Source organism: Chamaea fasciata, unplaced genomic scaffold, assembly GCF_029207755.1.
Source record: "Chamaea fasciata isolate MVZ Bird 193981 ecotype frontalis unplaced genomic scaffold, bChaFas1.0.hap1 SCAF_6, whole genome shotgun sequence".
Classification (NCBI taxonomy): domain Eukaryota; kingdom Metazoa; phylum Chordata; class Aves; order Passeriformes; family Sylviidae; genus Chamaea; species Chamaea fasciata.
This window is the reverse complement of record NW_027094091.1, coordinates 65508855-65530992: the sequence shown is the minus strand read 5'-3', so window position 1 is coordinate 65530992 and position 22138 is coordinate 65508855. Positions and strand designations below refer to the sequence as shown.

General features: G+C 38.5%; 1 long non-coding RNA gene across 2 annotated transcripts; it reads right to left on the bottom strand.

Moving 5' to 3' along the window:
• Positions 1 to 4712: 4712 nt before the first annotated feature.
• On the bottom strand, positions 4713 to 19265 carry LOC136290732 (uncharacterized). 2 transcript variants are annotated; one of them, XR_010721352.1, is made up of 5 exons: positions 19177 to 19260; positions 7939 to 8039; positions 7311 to 7480; positions 6372 to 6464; positions 4713 to 5716 (listed from the first exon to the last, which is right to left on the bottom strand). It is a non-coding gene; the product is annotated as an uncharacterized lncRNA (long non-coding RNA). The 2 variants fall into 2 exon arrangements; XR_010721353.1 differs by lacking the exon at positions 7939 to 8039 and having other exon boundaries at positions 19177 to 19265.
• Between the last annotated feature and the right edge of the window lie 2873 nt (positions 19266 to 22138).

The window sequence follows — 22138 nt, the reverse complement described above, 5'->3', positions numbered from 1 at the left end:
CAGCTGAGCTGCAGAACACGTGCTGCTAGGTCACCGCTGGCACACTCATGGCACAAGAAGGAAATCCAAACTTGCAGAACTAATTCAAGGACAAACAGATATGACCAACATTAAAGGCAACTAATTCAACGTCTGCTCCCAAGAACCGAGCAGCAGAAACGCTCACTGAGAATACTTCAGATCGCTTTCCTTGGGATCTCAAACGTCTCATACTAAAGGTCCAACAAACACGCCTTTTAATTTTTTCTAATGTGTCCAAAAGCAACGAAACTAACCACTTGTTCTTCAGCGAGACTAAGAAACTGGTTATAAAGCAAAGCAGAACTGGAATTAAGAAAAGGTATTTTCTAAATATCAGATCTTACAGTTCCAATACAGTTTTACCCTTGAACTATAAAACAATGATTTAATATACTACTGCCAAAGTTACCCAAAATGAGCAAAAATACCCTCTCTCTAGGCAATCTGTGTGGAAATGGAACAGCTTATTAATGCTTACTTAATTGAGAACAAGTAAACAAGGGTCTTAGCCACACTGAGCCAATTTCTTGAGGCAAACTTCATGGTCTGAGTTTCCAGAAACGCACTGGAAAATTAGCAAAAGGGAATGTCTTTCTCTGCTTTGTTTTAAGCCACAGAAAACAATGTCAGGCCACACCTACAAAATGGTCCATTTGACTCCCTCTGGCTGTAAGAATTGACACAGCTTTCAGAAAGAAAAAAAAGAAAAAAAAATCCAGTAAAAAAAATCTCTGCTTAGCATGTATTCTAAACCATTATATGTATCAGAGAGACATCAATACCATTTTGTATCCTGAAAGCCTCATGGTGGTTTTTACATTCTTTGTTGTTGTTGCTGATTATCAGCATCATAATTATCCAAAATTTCCTGTTCCTCTGCTGAAAATCATCACCTTTATGGTGACTGATTAGCACAGCTTTGCCAATTAACCTGTCCCCATTTGCCAGTGTCAGCTGAAGGAAAAACATGCATTACTAACACAAATGGACTAGAAGAAATGCATGGCTCCTCTCTGAAACGTGATTTTGTAAAATAAATAAGAATTATTTCTCTCTTAATTAACACAAGCTGCTTTCTGCTGCTGAACTTGGATCTGGTGACACTACCAACATCAACACCTTTACTGCAAGAACTGATGCTATGATCTGGAAATTGAATGGGGTGAGGTGCAGACAAAGTAACAATATGTCAGTGCGTGCTAATTTCAAAATATTCATTTTGGATTGTTAGGTCAATTTAGAATTAGATATTGTATTCATAACTGTTACTTACAATGCCTCAAGGAAAGACTTTTCTGATGGTACTGCAAAGCCAGGTTTAGCACACTGCATCTAATTAGACAAGCTTTGCAAAAAAACTGCAAATATTGAAAATTTAGAGGAATCATTCTTTACTCTAAAAATGCCAGGTGCCAGGGAAGGGAAATATCTCTTCAAATCTGAGGAATCACTAGAGAAAATAACAAAAGGTCATCCTGGTAGTTTATGGTAACACAAAGAGGTATAAAACACTTTTATCTGTGACATGAACACCCTTGAGGTCACCCGGAACTTTCACTGTACCAAATGTGTGGCTGATATACAGAGAAATGTAGAAGAATGAAAAGAAATGGGTGCACCATTGGAAAAGGTTTTTGTCTTGACCGAAAACTATTAGCAGCAAATATTTTTTCTGTAATTCCTAATGCTTATTCAAAAGATCTTTTTTTTCAGTGGTTGCATTTAAATTGTCCCTGTTTGTGAGCAGAGCAAATGGAAGATTTTAATTATGATAACATGAAAACCACAGGCATCTAAAGTACCCTTTGGGTTAATTTTCTTATCAGTAAAAAAGAGGACATCGATGAGATTGAATCAGTTAGGAGAGTTACTTAGGTAAGTGGAGCTTTAAGTCTACTATAGCTGGCAATAAAAGATCATTTCCTGAGTAAACAAGGATGTAATTGTGCAGTTTGCTCCTTTTCTGCCCACACACCTCCTTTTTTCTCCCAAGGGTGAGCATTCTTAAAATTTCAATCTAGAGCAAACACGTGAAAGTCACTGAGTAAGATATTCTCTAGGACCCAGAAGAACTTAGAAACACATCTGCTCTAGGAGGTAGTGCTTAATCTACCAATAAATCCAACTCATGCATGTAAATCAAACCCACATAGCTCCTGTGCTTAGGCATTAGGCACATGGATGTTCATTAGCACGTGGCAGTGTCACAAAACTCAGTAGAAGTGAAGTTTCCTTTCCTTGCAGCAGTTCTGCTTCTAATCACAAAGGTGAATTTAGTTGGCAAAACAGCCTCACCAGTCTTCACCTACTGCAGGCAAGAGTTGAAGTATTAAAAACAAACCCTTGTTTTTTACATTTCAAGGACAGTAATAATCAAGGACAGTTCATAATTTCTGGTGACAATTACTACACCATTGGAAAAACGCTCTGGTCTGCTATGATTTACAGAAGTTACTTCAAAACTGCTTCATCTTGTGGGATCTTCCAGTACGGTTTTGACTGGTTCACTGAATTTTCAAACTTGATGCATTTCAGGGCAATAGAGATATTCCACTCAAATTTATAGAGCTGAACCATGCTGATGTGGCTGTGCAGCTTAAGAAATTGATCTCAATCGTTTTCCAGACTTTTAGATTCATGGAACAACACCTTTAGAGAATTTAGAGAAATCAGCTCTTTTGAACAAAGAGCAAGAAGAACAAGGATGCCCAGACATGCATATTATGGGGAGAGGGGGCATGAGCCCTCCTACGTAAGTGAACCTCGAGCCAACAGCCTTAAGTTTTCCATCCTTCCATTGTTGGGTCCAAAAGAATCTGACTTCTCTTCTAAAACAAAGTCTAATCCCCTTTACGTTGATTTCTAAATGCATTTTCAAGTTTGTATTTTCACCAACAGGTGGAGCATCAGTTCTGAACTCCTTATCTGTTTGTGATCTAAAACAACCTGAATGTTCACTAAACAGTAAAATAAAGTGTTTCACATCCGTGCTGCTGGGAAGCTACGCAGAGTGAAAAGGACCAACTACTGAGCCAAGACAGGAAGAGTAAATAGGGAAGAGTGTCAAATAGAAATATAGTGTTTCAGTATCATGAAAATACAGGCTGTTCTTAGTCTGAGCTGTACTAAAAGACTTTTCCCTTTTTAATTGATTTTCTGGCGCAAAATTTTCTACAGCCAGTAAGAGCAACTTCCAAATGTGGCTAAAGTATTATGAAGTTTGATTACAGAGAAGGTGAACAAGGCAGCCATGTTTCAGAAGTTGATACACATGGATCACACTGGAAGAAGAATTTCTTTTTACTCAACACCACCACTCTAATTTCTAAATTTTGGACAATTTATTAAATTTCAGGGCTGAATTCTACTTCTGTGTAAGTGCAACTTCCATCAACTCCTTAAAATAACCATTCCCCAAAAGTTACCAAAACTAACATTCCCAAGGAACTTCAGACTGTTATTTTCGGTCTGCTTAATAACAAATTTTCCTTCTGCTGAAGTCTCAAATTAAGATTTCCATACTAGAATACATTAGGCTTTCACATACAAATAAGAAAAACCATTTGCTTGCTGAGGTTTTGGCTTTATTTCTGTTTATAAATGTGTAAAGCAACAACCCTCTAGGCAACATCGGAGGGAAAAATATGAATAATTAATCTTTGCAGCGGTATATTTACCTGCATTGGTAAAAATACTATCAGACCATTTACAGTGCCCAGAGGAGCAAAATATTTAAGTTTTTTTCCTTGGTGCAAACCAAGATGTATAGGTGATCACATCAGCGTCACCAAATGTCTCTGGTAGAGACACTAAAGAATGAGGCAGGCAGCAAGAAGGTCAGCAGGAAAGTTCTATATTTAATTTTCTGACTCCATCTTATATACAATTCTTCCAGAAGGCACAAGATTGGCTACATAGGTTGCCACCTCTTTGACCTCGTTGGTGAAGACCACCAGTCACCTTTCTCCTCCCAGAGGAGAAATATGTAAACAAAAAGATAAATTCTGAAAATATACATTGTTTTCTTGAAGCTGCGTGAGAAAAAAATGCAAACTCTGAAAAGCAGGCAAAGTTGGGGCAACATATGGGCACTGCAATTCCCAGCAAAAAGAGCTTTTTTGGGCAGGGAGCAAAAGAAGGGGGTACAAGGAGAATCTTAGCAAGTATAGGCACTTAGGTAGAAGCTCAAAGGAGAGGGACATATCCTCAGTTTAAGTAAATCAGCATAAATTCATTAATACTCAATTGATCTCAGACTGAGAATTTAGAAGGCGTACACAGGCTGCGTTCCAGTAACCCAGTTCATCAACCAAATTTATCTTCTTCCATAAATTTCAGCCTCAATAATGACTAAATAAAATCTCTAATGCAGTATTACAACTGCCATTTCCTACAATTTCTCTGGTAAGAATAACAGGAATTTCATTCATTCGAATATTTCTTAATCTTACCTACTATTCCTGTTTTCATAAATGCAAACAAATTCATGAGTGAGGACTGGACCATCAGAACCAGGTGTTTTTTCACCCTGGAAATCTGTTTATGCTAACTTTTCATTAATTCCTCTGTTTGGGCCATGTGCCTTTTCCTACTCGGAAGAATCCTTGGTCTGTTTTTGAACAGGGTCAGCGGAACTGACTGAGCTATTGATACATCCACAGAGAAACAAAGAGCACAAACTCTGTACAATCTGTATAATACAGAGCTTATATATAATAATACATGTATACATACATATATAAAAGTATAAATTATTACAGTATATATTACAGAGTCATAGAATCATAGAATGGTTTGGGTTGGAAGGGACCTTAAAGATCATCTCATTCCAATCTCTTTGCGACAGGCAGGGACACCTTCAACTAGACCAGGCTGCTGAAAGCTCCATCCAAACATGGCCTTGGACACTTCCAGGGTTGGGACATCCACAGCTTCTCTGGGCAACCTGTGCCAGGGCCTCACCACCCTCAAAGAATTTCTTCTTAATATCCAATCTAACCTACTCTCTTTCAGTTTGAAGCCATTCCCCCTTGTCCTGTCACTAAACACTTATATGTATATAATTATTTCTAAATTTTATAGATTTTTAACTGCTTTCATACACAATAAGATAGTAAAAAAAGTCTCCTTCAACTGCAAGAGACTTCAAAGAGTGACAATACCCTTCCTGCAGAGGACGGGAGTACCTCCCTATGATTTTTTTTTTATTTAATACAAATTTTATTAGACACTTATCTACCCTGTGGAAATTAAAAAAAAAAAAAAAAACTAAGATATTTTGCCTGGTATTGCCATATGATGGTACAGTCATGACAGACAGGGTAGCTCACAATCAAAATTAGAATTTGGTTGGTACTAAGGTCACTGAGATAACATTTTTAAAAGCACTTTGGGAGGTCAAAAAACACACAAAGTAAGAGGGAGTATGAGGATACAGGCAGGGTACAACTTATCACAGCATTTGTGTCAAAAGCAGATGAATGGAATGTTTACAAAATAAACTGAACAACAGAAACATGTTATCAAATATCCTTCCCAAGTAATAAAGCAAAAATTAAATCTTTTGATGATCTTCTCTGTGACTTAAAGGGTGGGGATATTTTAACAGTCCATTTTCTTCAGTCAAATTCAATCATTTTGAAAAATGGCATCCATGAGAGTTTCTTATAGTGTCTTGAGAGTTAAAAATCCCACCCTGAAAAAATCCAAATACAGCATAAGCATTCTTGCAGCCACTGACATGAGAGCAAAGGTTTTCCTGAATATGCCATTGTTGAGGTCTAAGTTTTTAGCTAACAGATGCCAGAAAAAACAGAATTTAAGAAGTTAGCTGAGATGACAAAGTTAAACTTAAGTGGGGAATTTAATTGGAAAAACCTTTACTGACATATGAATCTGAACATAATGTAATTTAATTTTACTTTGTTAATTACACCAATGCATTTAGCTTGCTATTTTATATGTCTCTTTTATACATTATGTATTTCTGAAGAGAAATGGTTTTTTAGAACCTATTTGAAATTAATTTATCTTGATTTTAAGCCCTATTTCAAACCCAGTGATATAATACTCATTAAGTTTCAGGAGAAAAATGAATGCAAAATAAAATCTGTTGCATAATACGTGGAAAAAAAAGGGGAAGGAATTTCTAAAGATCACATTTATGAAAGCTTGAGAGGAGATTAAAGTCATGCTGCTAATCTTCTGTTGGTTCTTAAACAGAACCCTTGGCAAATATTTAATTACTAATACTTTTACCATGCTGAGAGAATGCTGCACATAGATTACTGCAGAAAACTGTTATTTAAAACAGGAGATTGGAAATCAAGGAGAAATCTAGCTATTCTCACCAGGGATAGCATGTTTGAAATTCCAGGCACCATCTTCAGTGCTACACAGGCAGACCCACTTTTATTCTCATGAAGTTCAGCAGACAGGAAGAGCTACAGTACAAATTAATGTTAATTTGATTAATTACAATGTTAATGTGTGATAAATATATGAATGCTCTGGCAGTTTTCACTATGTTGCCAGACTGTATAAATTAAAGTTCTAGTTCCAATGGGCAGATTGAATTTAAAAGCATATCCACAGATGTATCTAGCAGCTAGGCATTATTTTGCTGAATAATCCTCAGAATTTTGCTGACAGATGTAATCATATTCAGTAGACACTTCTGTCTCTTGGTTTGTACCTTCATTTTATCAGTTACATTTTATCAGTTTCATTGACAATGTCCAGTTTCCAGAGCCATTTTCTCTGCCTTTTGAGCTGGATACTGAAAATAATCCCTCATCAAGATCTGGCAGGTCACAAGTGCTGGAGACAAATTCCTCTCACAGACCCTTGACCAAAGCAGAGTTTAATAGGGGTGCTGTAATGTAATTTCATCCAACTTCTAATTTTCTGATTTGCATTCTGCGACTCACACTACCAGGGAAGAGAGGCTGTAGCAGAGCAGCAGTCTCCTGAGCGTTGCAGAAGTTCCAAATGGTTACTGGAGTTACGGCTTGTGCCACATGCTCTGCTGCCTGATTAGAAACTGTTTTATTGCTGGATTCATGGGCTCTCTGGGATATTTGTTTCATGGCAAACATTTAATTGGCTTCTAGTTCACCAAAAGAAAATTGTGACTCTGTTGACAATTTTGTGTAGCGCAAAAGGAACAAACAATCTTTCAGAAGGTTTTTTTTTCTTTAAACTGATATGAAATATTGTGATCTAAGAAAGCTACAGGAGTAAATAAAAGTAGAGTTTCAAACCATTTGACATATTATTCAATTCATCACCTTCTGAAGATGACTGCCTTCCACATAGCCAGCATTAGAGGCAAAAAATATGTTTTTTGAGTCAAGAGGATGTCACAATTGTTTTCAGTCAGTTCTTCGTGTTTCCTATTCATTTTGTGCAAGTCAAGTGGTCCAAAGTGCAGGAGTCAAACTTCCAGGAAGGGACTTGTCTGGTAGACAAGAGAAGACATAAGAATCTTAAAGAGATAAAGAGTTCCTACCCCAATTTTCACAACAGTTAAAACGTTCACTAAAAGAGGAACAGAGACTGACCTCAGAAAAAAACACAACTGGAGCACAAGTGTACAGAAGGACTTTTGTAATTGACAGCAACCATTTAAAATCATGTTGAAAAGAGGTGGGAAGCAAGGATAACTATACAGAAATAAAAGGAGAACATGCTGCTTTCCAGTGTCAGCTTAAATTATTCTTCAAAAGCAATCCAGCGTTACAGCAATTCCCTGATGGTTCACACAGCCTGGGATTTCTTTACTTCTTTCTCTAAGTAGAACACACTGATAAGCAAAATGCAGCAGCCTACACTGACATTTACATTCCCACTCCAGCGTGTTATCTGTTTTCCCGCAGAAACACAACTTATTTTCTGTCTCCCTGCAGAAATACTTACAGGAGTTGTATGGAAGATAAATAGTCACCCTTGCCTCTCAAGCAATAGAAGTTTCAGGTTTCCTCTTCTTTGTTTGGCGAATTTTTTAATGAATAAATACACTGATAAAAAAAACCAGAAGAATCACAGCTAATAGTAAGGCCAGAAGATACTTTGAACTGTTATATGCAAAGCAAGGAAATATCTATTAAAATGTGTTTCTGCAGCAATAAAATCAAAAATACTTTAAGCCTTCCCCGCATTATATTTAGGATATGCACTGCATCTACATTGAAAGGTATGTATTGAAGGAGTCTCAGCACAGACCAAAAAAATCCTCAAAATTTTTCATATCCTAATTCTTATAAATGTATGCAAACTACTCAAACATAAGCACTTAAAGTAACTATATAATTGGTAGATAAAAGAGCAAGTAGCAAAAGGAATCCACATGTTATTAGCATTAGCCTCCTAGAGTTAATTTTTCCTACCTATGTAAATTTTGTAGTAATTCCAAAGCCAGCTTATCCTTCCTTTACATTTCTCTGTATTAAGGGACAAATGGGTTTCTAATTCATGATCTCATCAACCTGCAAGTGCACAGGATGTTACTCCCCTGAATACATGGATACAAAACCACAAAACCTCAAGTTCACCAACACACTTCAGTAAAAATCAGTTGTTTTAATGAACTCCTTGATGGAACCATCCCTGTAAGAGCTACATTCCACACAATAACAGTCTCTCAAGGCAAACAGGTATTTGTGCTCCTCTGTTGCACGGTGCGCTACTTTCAAAAGTTTTTCCTTCTTCTGACTGAATCAAAACTAATGACAGAGATTCCCCCCTCCCCCCCCAAGAAAAATGGTCCTTTGTGACAATATATTTGCAGTTCTCCTGGGTAACACTTCTGAAAAAGGTGAAGGCTGCAGCCCTGTTCCTCTGTTTATGTGCATCAGAGCCCTAGGAAAACAGAGTTGATGCTATGGATACCATAACAAGAAGGAGCTATTTCCTATGGGACAACAATTACTACATTGAGGGGTAGTAGCAAGAGCTGATATCCCCTTCCGCAATTAGCAAAAGCAACAGTGGCTCCCTGGCTTTCCCTAATTCTCACAGGCACACAAAATTCTGCAGAGGAGGAAGAATGAAGCATAATGGAGAAAAAGGAGTTTTAGTGATTGAAACAGATTTTGGAAGCCCCTAAAAAAGAGCATGGATGCAAGGGCCAGGGAAGGTGACATAATGCCACAAAGGCAGGAGAGGGAACAAAAGCAATTACACAACTTTCTCAATCCCTTAAAAAACCTCTGGTTTCTCACCCATTCAGATTCTTTACTAGTTAGCCCTCTCTAACTCCCAACCCTTTTCTCTCTCTTCTTCACAACTTCCCTGTTTTCTTCAGCACACATTTTCACCCTCTTTATCTGCTCCACTTCTCATTGATCATATCCAACTGCTTTTCACCCAACAGCTTTTTACCACCTCTGCCAGAATCACATCTCCATAAAACTGAACTTTGCTTGCACTGTTGAGAAGCTCTAACCCAGTTTTGCCTTCACTGTCGACGATCTTTGATCCAGTTTTCAGCCTCCCAAATTTGGAAATGTTTATCTCGTCTCCGGTTCTGCAAGGTCTAGAGCAGAATCACTCTGCTCTGTACAACAGCATTTCTGCCCAAATATAAGTCTAAAGCCAGGCATTAGGATAGAAGATTCACCCTAACAGAAAGCAGGTGATGTTATAAATACCAGCTGGCTCTGTAAGTCCTGCATTCCTTTCTTTATCCCATGTTTTTTAAATTTGTCTTTGACCCTTCTGCATTGCTTTCTCACATGGACACATATTCAGCCTAACAACTTTTATGTGGTTAATTAACCAGATAATAAATAGCTTTTAATCTAAATAAAATGCAGAAAGTTGGCACAGTATCTCTTTTTACCAGGTTTCAGACCACATGTGAAGTTATGTACCTTCCCCTCTCCTCCCACAACACTGAAGATGAACATTAAATTGCATTATTGTTTTCATAAATGTGTGGAGATATTTAGACATTGATCAAACCTAGTGCTGTTCAACAGATGTTACAAAGAATGAAAGCCAAAACACTGAAACTGTTGCATTCCTAATGAGCAAACTGTTCCCTTTTTTATTGTCTTAGTTGTGGTGCATTGCTGGAATCTGACAGCCATGATACATGGAATGATACAGAGACAGTCAAACACTGTGCAGGTGTGCCTCATTAACGTCAGATAGGGAAAGATGGTTCCTCTGAGACTGGAGATTTATAGAGCCAAATGCTTTACATACTCTGTGCTGGAGCAAGCTAGATGCCACATGTCTAGGCCAGAGCAAAGCCAAAGTTCACAGCTAGATTCTACAACACAACTAGCAATCAAACCATCTGAAAATGGAAAGCAGAACTTCTGCTTGCAAAGTATCATGGGACATAAACTCACATTTACTTTCAAGTTCCACTGCAGCTTGAGTCAGAATTTTTTTTTTCTTTTTTTCTAAGTTTCTCACAGGAAAGAGTAAAAACATTACTGCAAGAAGAAAAGACCCTGGTTCTTTTTTCTCAGAGGAGAACATACCATGCAGTCCTGGGGTTGATTTGATCACCAGTTCTTTGGAAGAGGGCAGTGGAAGCTTTAGGCTGCTGTCAATGCTAACTGGTGTAGCCTGCAATTCTTCATCATGTGGCACAGTCATGGCCTGGTGGCTTCCTCAGACACAGGGTCCTGGTGTAATCCTCTGACCCTTTCCATTAAAATGGTTAAAATAGTATCAGAACAGATTGGGCTTTTAAACTCAGGTGTCATGATTCTTCTTCCCACCATGGACTAGAATTTGCTGCTCTTATTACTGAATTTTGCCATGTGCCCTAAATAGGACGACTCCTGCAAAAAGTAAATAGATCTGATAGTGTTTTAATAAAATTAGTTCAAAAGCCACAGGTTAGCTCAATATCTCACACAGTAGAACCTTGATTTTAAAATTTTTTCACCTTCTCAAATTAAAAAAAATCTCCAGCCTATTTCATTTTTTTTAAACCCCCAAGACTGTTTCATTTACTGCAGGCAATTCAACCGGACTTTCGGAATTTAAAATATTCCTGACTCATTTTTACTTCCAAGTTTTCTGCTGCCTATCAAACTTTTTCTTTTCTTTTTGAAGTGACAGGCTAAGTGCCACTGAACTAAAGGTTTCAGAACAGATCAGCAAGAACTTTCATAGGCTGTCAGTACACAAAAATATCAGCAGCCCTACACCTACACATCCTCCACAGAAGCAAGTGGGAAATAGAAGGAAGAAAATGTGAGAATGTTTTTTGTACCCTTTAATGTGCCACTGAGTGCCAAGGAACCTGTGCAAAGGCGGTGGTGTTCATCTGGAGGCACTGCTTCTCCAGTAGGAGAGGGAATCCAGGATCCTTTATTACACTTCTGTTCAATATTCCCCATTCCCCATCATAGGATATGACTTTTGACATCATCTGTTGGTATGAATTGAATCATTACAGCTTATGTTTTAATGCAAACATCTGTAAGTACTCCTGTAAATATTAGAATTTCACTGCGCACATATTCTAAGGTCTGACCTCTTCAAGGAGGGAGAAAGGGAGGTTAGCTTCTAAATATAGAGGTGTTTATCTTTAAGTTCTTATTAGGAAAGGCTGCAGTTGTCAAAAATACACAGTTTTTCACTTGAATGCATATGCATACGTTATGGGTATTCCCAGGTTCACAGCAGTGTGAATCACATCTCCAGCTTCAGGAAGGGACTGCAAGAGTGAAATGTTAAGGGTAATACAGAAAAACTTTTCCACCTGAAAATCTAAGTCCAGCCACGGCCCTACATACATGACAGAAGTCAGGCTTGCGCAAAGTCAATCAATTTAGGAAAGATGCCAGAAATTCATAGAAATTTTAATTCACAGCTTGAGAAAGTAATTCCTGTGACAGCATTCCCAGTCTGCTGGTTGCATGACTTCAGAGTGGTGGCAGGTTCAAAGGAATCTGGGACAGTGGATGTGATGCTCTAGGTCCACTTTAAGTGGCAAATATTCAGTGGGGGTTACAGATTGGTACACAGATCCTTAAAAGGTGCTGGAGTGGATGGATCTCTTTTGTCCATGGTTAGTGTACACTGTGTTATGGTGAAAGGCTGAGCAGCTGGGAGATAAGCTCCCTGCTCCCATTGTACTTGTTTTTGGGGCTGAGCCAGGAGTGTCACCCCCTTGGATCAGATAAACTTGCTCAGCAAAGAAAAAGCACATTTTGTATTTCAGTGCTCTTCCCATATTTGAGGGGAGAGCTTCACAACAGGGAAAACAGATCACAAAGGCACCTTTAAATTCTGGGTGCACTGGAGTCCTGCCCCAAACTTACCTCCCCTGTTTTGCTGTGGTTTCATGAGCTGCCAACACAGAAATAGAACCCTTGTACAAGAGTGCTGGCTCTGCAGAAGCCTGAGGAATTAAAATGTATCATTATTTTCTGTTCCCACCAAGACCGGCAACATTTCAAGAGTGTTGCCATCAGCAGATCTTTGGCCTGTCAGAAAGCATGCAGCTTTGAAGTGAGAAGAAAAAGAATTAGCTGGGTATGCCATTAAAGAAAGAAAGCAATAGAGGGAAATTAGTTCAACTGTCAACACCCTTCAGAACAAAGGCTAGCAACCAGCATCCCACAGAGCAGTGCAAGTCATCCCTGCTGGTACCAACATCCAGTCATGGATGCAGAAAGCATGAGATACTGATACATTCAGTGACGTGGATCCATAAATGAAATTAATCTGATCAATAAAATAGAATGAAACTTTCAGAAGTGTTTATTTTATCTCAAGGCCAGATAACTCCAGGGGGCATTTTGCACCTTGTGCTCAGGGCAAATTAGGCAGACACTGAGGTTTTCTGACAGCCCCATCAACAGGACTTAACTTGTAGCTCTGTTACAGCCATGTAAACCACTCACTCAAGGCACCTGAGTGACATTAGATCAGATGCAATCCTCACAGCTGTGACTACTGCCAGCACACCAGGTTCATGGGATAATAGACTCCATAGCAGACTGGGGACTTGGGAAGCTCTCTGATCCACCCCCTTGCCAGGAGGCAGCATTAAACAGACACCAACTACCTCTCTTACATGTTTTTCTAAGCTGTTCTTATTTACGTCCAACAGGTTCTCTCTGAGATCTGCTCTATGATTATCTGTCTTAGCTACAGAATACCAATAATTCAATATTTGATCCCATAAAAACAGTCTGATTATTCCTGCCTCAATGCAGTGGGTTTTACACACCATGAGTGAATTGTACTTTTAAATACTTCAAAGCTTTGCTGCAATTGATGAAGATACTTTAAAATTCTAAGATTCTGTTAATTCTAGCATGAAATTATTAAATCTAAGATTGTTTTATCCACAGGAACTTCAATAAAATATTCTTTTGCATCACTCAAGTTATTAATTAAACAATGAACAGCAATCAACCCAGGAGAGAATCCTGAAGAACTCCACTTGGTGTATTTTTCCATTTTGCTTGGAATCTTTGATGCATAGAATATTACTTTCCAGCAAAATCTGGATTCACATGGGAGTAGTTTATTCTACACCAAGTTGTACTCATTTGTTTAGCTGAATGTCATCTGAGACTCTCAACAGCTTAAGGTGCAGGTGACATGTTGTTTCTAATCTACACAAGGAATCCTGCCAGAGATGAAAATTAGACTGCTTTAATATGATTTATCCTGAAATTTCCATGTTTGGTCTCTCTAGTCACCTAATTACCTGCTAGGAAACTGCAAATAGATCAGCTGATTATTTCTTTGCCTATTTTTCTGACAGCTTTAACTTGGGATGACTCATGTATAATTTTCTTTCAATAATTTCATTGTGAAGACAGGAAGGGTTACCTCCAATGAATCTCACCTCTTCTTTGAGTCCTCAAATATTTTAATATTTGATTTATATTGTATTCCTGAACTAATGTTATCCTCAGAAAGAAACATTAAGGAACCAAGGTAGAGCTACATCAATACTCAAAGATATGAACTGTCATTTCTCAGCATAAAAATACCTGACAGTGAATATTAGAACTTCGATGAACTCCTTTAAAATGCTCACTTTGATTGTTCAGAAGATCTGTCAAGACATGATACTCTTTTACGATGAGGCTATGTTAGGTTGCACATTTTTAATCTTGAGTGTTATACACTCAAAGTGTCATGTATATAATGATGCTGCCTAGTGATGTTTTACTTATGTATTATAGAATGATTAACAAATCAAAAGAGGTAAAAAGAGTTTTTAATTTCCCCTGCAAGCCAGGCTGTAGCTATTAACCAAGTGACATGGGCCCTTGAGGAAAAGCAGAAAACAATGTTACAGGTGAACACTTTTCCACATCCCTGAAGTCTTACTCTATTTCTAAAGCAAATTCCAAAGAAAGCACTTTTGCTCAAAGTGGTGGGCTGCATCCATTTGCCAGGTTTCAAAGCAGAAGAAAATCAATGTATCCGTACCCTACAAAACACTTCCTACAGCAACAATAAGCATCAGACTGCCTCCTGCTTCTTGAAGCCTTCCTGTATTTTGTACTAGACAAACAATTTCTCTAAAACTTAAAGAAATGGTTTTTTCTGTCCCTTGGCTTGCAGGTCAAACTCTCAAATGGCAGGCATCTCAATTTCAATTAAACAAACAACATAACCACAAAAGTACTGCCAGTATTCCACACAAGAGTATCTGTCACAGCCTTTTGTGGGAGCACAACAAAAGAGTGTGGCTATCCGCTCAGTGCAATAACTTCAACCAAGAAAGTAAATTATATTTTAGTTGCAAAACCCTGCATATTCTATAACCTATTCTTGAATAAAGGGTGGGGACACAGAAAGTGAGGCTGAATGCTACAAGCAAACATAGCCAGTCTCAAAATGGGAGCGTGGAAAGCCTGGAAAACCACACGTGCTTTTACATTTCACAACTAGGGAAAAGCCATTCCACCAAAAAGCACTATCAAAGAGTTGAAATATAAACACCATCTGGAAGTGTCAATAATGAACAGGAAAGAACTTCAACATATAGAAAAAGACTCAAAAAGTGTTACTTTTCAAAGATTAACTCAGCAAGCATCACAGGACACTTCAACAAGATTACATTCCCAGAGCTAAACATTAAACATGTCCCATCACAAAGTGACAATTGTAAGACCCACAAACAGCTGAAGTTTGTGAAAGTGAAAAACACAGGGCAACGATATGGGACCAAGAAAAATCTCTGGTATAACAGCACTTGAGATTCCAGAAGTATTCCATGAGTGTGACTTTGTGTGACAGTGAGGTAGGCAAAACTACAGGCATAGTCCTTTTAAGCACCCTTCTTCCTTTTTATTTCTTTTAGAGCTGAAGTAAAGCAAGAACAAGCTGCATCTCATATGTTGGACAGATTTTTTACCCTTAGTATAGACATCAAAGAGAGCATCAAATACTGGTTTTACCACTCAGCACAAACTTCATAGATTTCCCCAGCACATGGAGAGCTTCTACCACAAGCCAGTACAGAATATCTTGAATTGTTATTATGTTCCAGTAAAAATTACTGCCATCATTACAGTGGGGCTTGCATAGATCAACACAGGCTTGATAGAATGGTTAGTCACATGGATTGATATTAAATAATTATGTTGTCATGTTTTGGTATTGTCACTGACTTTAATATTAGAAATACAGATATATATGATAAAGATTTTGAAGATCTAGACTTGGTTGATGACATTGGTTTTTTTCTTTTCCCTTTTATTGAACTAGCAATTAAAATCATATCATATTACCTCCCCCAAATATTTTTCTGTTATGAGAAAAAAAATTTAATTAAACTGCAAAAAGTAAACTGCAACTCAATCACTTCATTTAAAAAGAAAGTAACTACAATAGGAATCAATCAATTTTCACACACTGGAAAAAGCTACAGGGTTTTCAGAAGGAAATCATTAATGAACGAGCAAGGTGGCAGGTGCATTTACCAACTTAACCAGGATTTTATCACTAAAATCTGTACCTTCAAGACCAATCTGTGAATTCATAACACACATTATTTCCATCATATCATGGATCTGAGAGTTAGACATTGACCAGAGGTACAGACATATACATCCTATCTTTAAACTTATCCATGAAGAAAATAAAACTATTCAGGGCATCTTAAAAGAGTGTTAATCAAATTGATCAAAATTACTTTTTCATAAATCACCTGGTAAGAAACAGTGCATGGGAACCAGGACTCTCATCCCATTTTCATAAAATGGTTTAGGTTGGAAGGGACCGTAAAAATCACCTAATTCCAACCCCCTGCCATGGGCAAGGACACCTTCCACTAGATCAGTTTGCTCAGAGCCCCATCCAACCTGGCCTTGAAGACGCCCAGGAATGGGGCATCCACATTTCTCTGGGCAACTTGTTTCAGCCTCGCCACCCTCACATAATTGCCTCCCAGTATCTAATCTAAACATGGGCTCTTTCAATTTAAAATCCTTTCCCCTTGGCCTGTCACTCCAGGCTCTCATACAAAAGTCTCTCCACCTTTCTTGCAGTCTCCCTTCAGGTGCTGGAAGGCCACAGTTAGGTCACCCCAAAGCCTTCTCTTTCCTAGGCTGAACAGTCCCAATCCCCTCAGCCTTTCTTTGTAGGAATCCCTCTGATCGTCTTGCTGGTCTCACTCCAGCAGCTCCATGTCCTTCCTGTGCTGGGATCCCAGAGCTGGAAGCAGCATTGCAAGCGGGCTCTCACCAGAGCAGGGGAGCAGAATCCCCTCCCTTGACCTGCGACCACAGGGCTGTGGATGCAGCCCAGGACATGGCCCAGAGCCACATGAGACACAGTGGTGAAGCCCTATTAAACCCTAACACCACAGAAAGAATTCAGACTCCAAATAACCTATAGAAGGTATAAACCAGGCACATTTAAAAAATATTTACTTGGATTACAGCCTATTTATAGTTCTTGCAATTGGAATCGCTTGCTGAGAATTCAGCGTAATACGAAAGAAGTAAAACATACTCGATCATTTGCTATAAAAGACCAGGAGTCCATCTGGAAACCATGTAACAGATATTAAAAGACTACTTATAAATGGGACTTTAATTTAAAGTGTCGCTGAGATTTGATCCTTAAAAGGTTTTCAGTTTATTTCAATTGGGCCAAGTCAGCTTTAGAGCATGTATGAAAATACGTAGACCTGCTTCAGGTTATTGATCAGACATGCTGCCAAAGCCATACTTCGTATTCAGGATTAAACTTTCCATCATTGTAGGAAGCTCTGCTAACAGAAAAATCCTCACCTCCAGCCTTTTTTTACAGATGCTTATTAGCCAGCAGTACCAGCAAGAGCCACTGGAAGAGCCCATGTGCTTGAAGAGTGGCAACCACTGTCATGTTGGATACCCTAAGGAAGCCAGGAGTTTTACCTGCCTGGGTCTAACAAATGGAAGAGCTGTCCTTCCTTACCAGCAGCTGGGATATACCAAAGCACCTAAAATAACATTGGATACCTACACCTCAGCTATCTGACTCATCCTAATTCTCATATTCTTGTCTGTTTCATCAAAGTACAAAAAAACAAACAAAAAAAAAAAGGAATCACAGTCTGATTAAAATGCATACAATGAGGTACATGTACTAGCCATAACTGAATAATTTATGAGCTAAACCCATGCACACACATCAAACAAACAGAAGGAAGGAAACAGTTTCTTTTGAATGTTGCTGCTGTTAATCAGTGTATCTGAATAATATTAGTTTACCTACACCCAGGGCACATATCACTGTTTCGATAAAAACATTTCATTTAGAGGAACAGATCTTTGAATAATTTTATCCAGATGTTGGACAAAAACTTCCAAAATAAAAGTTTACAGGTGCCAGATGTTATGCCCCTTATTTATTATCACAGCTGGAAAGCAGGATGTTGTCACCCAAATACCCAGTGTAGGACCACCTTGTTTGACACAGAGCAATGCGGAAGTAACTAGTCCTGTTATTGAAGAGAAGCACAAAAATAGGAGTTAAAGTCCAGCTCATGTTGCAGCCAACATATTATTGGACAAAGAACGAGTATGGGTAAAGAATGACAACAAAAGCAAACAAACACATCCCTTCCTCTGACTGCTGTTAATAATTACAGACAACCCACTCATTCTTCAAGAACCTGTTACCCATCCAAAAATGTCCAAGCTGTTTTTCAGCCAACAAGCAACACCAAAGACTTCACAAAGCTACCATGCAGTGCCTGACCACCAGCTTTGAAACAAACTAAACAAGATGCCAGGAGAAAACAGCGCTAATCTCTTCCCACTTCCAGTGTTTGTAGCCAAGTACTGCAATGACTCTCACTGACAGTTTTGTATCAGTAATCTATTTTTAGCCCATGGAATTTCCTGTATCACTTTACTCTATCAAACAGAAAATGCTCTCAATGAATCTAAGCAATAACATCCAAGCAATGACAGAAGTTACTGAACATGACTCTTCCCCATCCAAGCCTTTTCTATCCTAGCAAACCTAGTAATTTTTTATAGAACCACTGCTTTTCCACTCTCATGACATTTTGTCCAATGACCTCACAAGGCTTAGGCTTATATTGTAAAATCCTCAACAAACATTTAATTAAAGACACAAATAATCACAACCAATCATTAAGAAAGTCATAATGAACATCCAGTCAATTCAGGTGCAGTGCTTATTGTTCTTTAAACAGATGACTGCTAGTTTGGGCACACACAGACGGGGCTTGAGCTACTTCTCTACTTCAGAACAGACTTGTACTATACAAAGGTACAAAAACTGTCATAAATTAAGAATATATACAAGAGCTAGGCAGGCCTCCAAGGCAATAAAGACTATCATGCCACAATAGTTTTAATAGCAGATGCTCTTTTTATCAATTCCACTAACACAGCTTTAAAGACATCACACAGTGTTGCAGCAGATCTCTCTAGACCCTCTTTAGGGGTAGAAATGAGCTAAGACACAGACTCTCATTTAACAACATGAAAAGGGTCCCAGTTCATTCTTCCTTACAGCTCAGCCATCCTGACTCTGGCTACATCAAGCTCCTACTGCAGGCTCCAATGCAGTTCCTGACTGCTAGTTATTTCCTGCTGGAATGTGACTGCAAGGATTTCCCTACCACCTCTGACCACAGGTTTTACCCAGCTCAGCCATGGCTGCTGGCCCCAACCCCATCAGACCCACACTGACCTTTCAGCAGAGCCCCTACAGCAGCAACTCCCTGGCTTGCTTCAGCCTCCCCTCTGCTTCTCCACACTACTTCTCCTACCTCCTCCAGGTCTCACCTACGCAGCCAACCCAACCCTTTTATCACACTTATCTTTATCAGTCACAGCCGTGACCCATTAAGGACCAGGCTGTTCCTCTTCTTTGGTAATTAGTACAGCTGTGACTTATCAGGGCTGAAGTCACCTGTGATCCTTTCTTCTACACCTACAGTACAGCAAAAGCATAACCTGATACATCATTCCCAAATAAATGGAGAAAATTTAATCCTTCTGCACCTTTTTACTCCTATGCCTCTGCAGTTCTTCTAAGGATGGACATTCCCTAAATTTTTGGGGTCACAAAGACAAAGACAGTCTCTCTCGCTGTAATGAATTCATTCCTGCCCTGTCAGGTGGCTGGTGATGTTCCCTCAGAGCATTCAATAATGTAAACTCTGGGAGAATTCTTAGCGTGATGTATATTTTACTTGATACACCCGAGCCACAGATGACATCACAGGAATCTTAACTGAAATACTAATTTCCGCCTTCCAAATTAAAATTCTGCATCAAAACCACTTCCAGATAAGAAATAGTAAATTTTCCCCATTACTTTCATAGTTTCACTGTAGAGATCACTAACAAAACCAAAAAATCCCCACACTTCCTCAAAGGCTGAAATTCAAGGAAAGCAGCCTTTGTGAATGGAAAAATGTACATAGCCCCGTATAATGGCCAACTAAAACTATTAGTTTTTCACTTGTCAGAATCTTTGGAATTTATGTTTTAGTTTAGCACTTCCTTTTTCTTACTGCTATATATGTAATAGAGGCATATTTAACTCTTTCTACAATATGTAGTTAACTTCTGGTGCAATAAAACTAGACACAGGATCAATTAAAACTTTTCACAGGAGACCAGTTCAAAAAGTTAAGATGCTACATGATAGCAGACACACAAAAGAGACAGTCACACATATATACATTAAATCCCCAGAAACATTTATGCTCCAAGATTTTTTCTTTACTGTCTGAATGAGAAAACACCATCTCCCCCTGTCAATTACAAACAGCCTCAGGCAAGTCACTGGTGTTACAAAGGAAAGCATTTGACCCACCCTAATGACAGAAACAGCACGCTTGTTATGAGAGCAAATGGACTAGGTTAAGGTTAGGGAAATGGGAAAGAGAAAAGATTTGGAGCCCTGGAATCAGTAGAGTGCGAGGCAGAGAGTGAGGTGAGCCAGCTGTGCTCTCACAGTGGAAGAGCTGTATAAGGGTTTAAAAACAACAGGTGCCCTTTGTCACCTTCAGAATCACTCCAGACACACAGCTGAGGGTGAGTTTTAAGATGAAACATTGATGTATGGCACAAATGTGTATGCTAAGAAGGCAAATTCTAATGGAAACTTGTTGAATGTGTTTTTTTAAATAATTATCTCTGTAACTTCATAATGCTTGTCCTTCAAAAGAGAGAAGTGAATGTTCCTGCTCTGATATTTAATGCATTTCAAACAAAAGTACCATGGTTATTGACTTTTCCCTGTGTGTGAGGATGATGCAAATTGTCCTGTATGTAAAGACACTCACTTCTCCTTTACTGTTATCTTTGAAAAGAATTTCTTCAACAATGCCATTCAAAGAAAGAAGCCTGGGTTTTTTCCTCTTTTGCAATTCAAATAGTAATAAAATTTGGTAAAGAGAACGCTTCAGAGTCTCTAATTTTGTTCTCTGAAACAGGATTGCTGATTTTTAAATAGTTGCTTTTCAGCTGCTTGGTCAGAATCCCTTATATAATTGACTATGCCAGCTTGCCTGTTACTGATCTGCCTGAGGCAGGTTGCTATGTTTTCAGAACAAACAAATATTAAAATACACGTAGAATTCAGCTGAATGTTAAAAACAAGGCAGTGGAGTCTGTTCAGAGCTCTTGGCAATGTTTTCATAACAATTGAGACATTTTATTTTATTAAATCAATTTAAAGCTCTGTTTATCACAGAATTGCTATTGATGTTTTCTCCCTGGATGGTCTATTTAAATCATCATTAAGTGATACAATGAGGCTGGTTTAAGTCCTACTTTAGCACTCTTTTCTCCAGATTTTATAAATCTGATGTTTCTGGACCATGAAGGGAGGTGTAACACCATTTGCAAGGGGAATTTTGACAGAGCAAAGCTGTGACTCCAGTGATTATACCCTGTGTATACTATTTAGTCAAGAATTGTGTCATTTTCAAAAGGGGAATATATAATGTTAGGTAATTATTTTTCTGCCCTGCATTTGTGCTCTTGCAAGCTAACCATTCTCAAGCTTTATTTTCAAAAGCAGGTAAAATCCTGAATCAATACATATGTAACACATAATAATTTTTTGGCTGAAACTTGATGGGCTTTTTTGGTGCAGCAATGATTGTAGAGAAATTTAGAGGTCATGTTGAAATTAGTAATGTATGGGCTCTCTCTTCATGTGCTGACACTTCCTGGGAAACTGACTATTTATCAAAAGAAAGTTTTACTTGCTGAATTTGTCCAGTGCCTATTTTTTGACTCAACACCTCACCTGGAAGCATTTTAGGGGTAGGCAAAAAAAATGACAAAGGCGGTGGTGGCCCCTAAAACACAAGGGGTCTCAGTTGCTGGTTTTGAAATGTTCTAGATCTCCCTTGTCTCCTATGGAAACAGTTAACTGTCCCAAACATGTTTTAAGGAATCATTGAAACAGGAACTGGTTTGCTCATAAACTAAGAGCCCTTGTCACCAAGTCAGAGAACGGTTCTCTCTCAGTCCTTCTGAGTCAGGGCACATTTCAGTGTCTTACAGAAAATCACGCAGCTTCTGCAGTAGTACCTTTACAGGTACAAGACAGCCCTGCTCCAGTCTAGTCATGACTGTGGGAGACAGATTTTTTAAGGTCAGATATAGAAATGTCTCCCATTTTTATTTGT